Below are 1,690 nucleotides of genomic sequence, written 5' to 3' on the forward strand. Positions count from 1 at the left end.
GTACTCCCCACACAACACACCCCAAGCATTGACAGGTCTTTCACCCTGCCGTGCTGCCACCCCTCTCCCCTCATGTGCGCAGCACAGCTGGCTGCGATCGGCCACCTCCCCCTCTAAAGCACCACCCCCCTCCCTTCATGTCCATCCTTCCCCACATGGACTCTTATGGGTGGGTTGATACTTGGGGCTGTGGTGGAGGTCTCCTCATCTCCTCCTTCTGCAGCAGCAATGTCATCAGCAATGTCAACGGCATTGCTGGCTCCTCCAGTGGCAATGCTGGCAGCTGCAATGCTGCTTCCGGGTGTGCAGCTAGCAGCATTGCAGATGAGGCACCATGGCTCTTAGCCAAGCCACGCCTCCCTCGCTCGCCTCTGGGACCGGCAGCTCCACTCCTTCTCTTGCTGTCGGGCTGGCGCTCAGCGAGCCTACAGTTGGAGCTATTCTTCAGCTATTCAACCACCTTATACCGATAGGGGGCCTCCCTAACGCGCAAGAGTTTGCCTCCTCCTCTCCAGCCCCCACCTGCTTTTCTGGCTTCGTCTAACAGCATAGGCAGCTATCCTGCTCCCCTGCCCATGGCTTTGCCTCATTTATGGGCAGGGGTACCTTGGAAGGCCAGGACAAAGGCCAAAAAATGTAGTGCAAAAATATGCATCATGTAATAGTGTTGTCTAAGTCTGTGTTTTAATATATAATGTATTGCATGAGTTTCCTGACTGAAGTGATGTCTATACATCACTCAACACAACACAGTGGGAAAGATCTGCAAAATATCAGCTTTGAACATTGAGCGGCGGTCTCAAGTTCTGCCTGTGTTGAGATCATTAAGACAGAACCCCTAATACTGTGCACCCCCTTTTAAACGCTGCAGTCGGGAACCATGGCTGCAGTAACGAGAACAAGTGTGAAGAGCCCCCCTTGTGTCAGACCACTGGAGCCTTAACACTGAGAAGAGTCCATGCACACTCTCAGAGCTACAAACACTGACCTTGGCATTCGCTGTGCTAGTCAGGGGACTGATTTAGAGTCCTTGGAATAAAACTGTTTGAAAAGAAAGGAAACCACACCTTTAGTGTTTGGATTTGAACCTGGCAGTGGTGAACGATTACTCAGCAGCCCGGAGTTTGGAACGCTTCCCGGGGTCACAGTCATTATTTATCATCATTAGCAAGATGATAAGAGTTAAGAGGCTGCCATTGTGTAGCTTCAGTGACTAATTTACTCATTGCTGTATTTTATTAACCCTGTATCTGCAGTAGCTGTGTGGGTATTGGGTAGGGTATTCTAACCCAAGCAAAAGTTCGCCACAGTATTTTTGCAGTTTCCCCAATGTTTTTGTCATGGTTTACTGTGCATTTACCATAGCTTACCCTGGTTTGCCATGTTTATTAATATGCTTTACCATACCTCACTATTCTTTACCATGTATTTGAACGTTGTACTCACAGGTATTCAATATATCTGAATGCTCCTAAACTAGGGATTAAGAAGTTCCCTGTCCTTTGTCTGTCCTGGAAACATTAAGCAGAATTTGTAACCTGTGGGAAGATGTGGGCGAACGGGGCTATTTAAAGGGGCAAGGCGGCCCTCTGCTGGCAATATAGGGTACTACGATGTTAATTTCAAATTTCATTCAGGACACTGATTTCAGTCCTAGAAGAACCTAAAAATCACGGTTTGCAGAAAATTT

This window comes from Polyodon spathula, chromosome 38 (genome assembly GCF_017654505.1).
Source record: "Polyodon spathula isolate WHYD16114869_AA chromosome 38, ASM1765450v1, whole genome shotgun sequence".
Lineage (NCBI taxonomy): Eukaryota > Metazoa > Chordata > Actinopteri > Acipenseriformes > Polyodontidae > Polyodon > Polyodon spathula.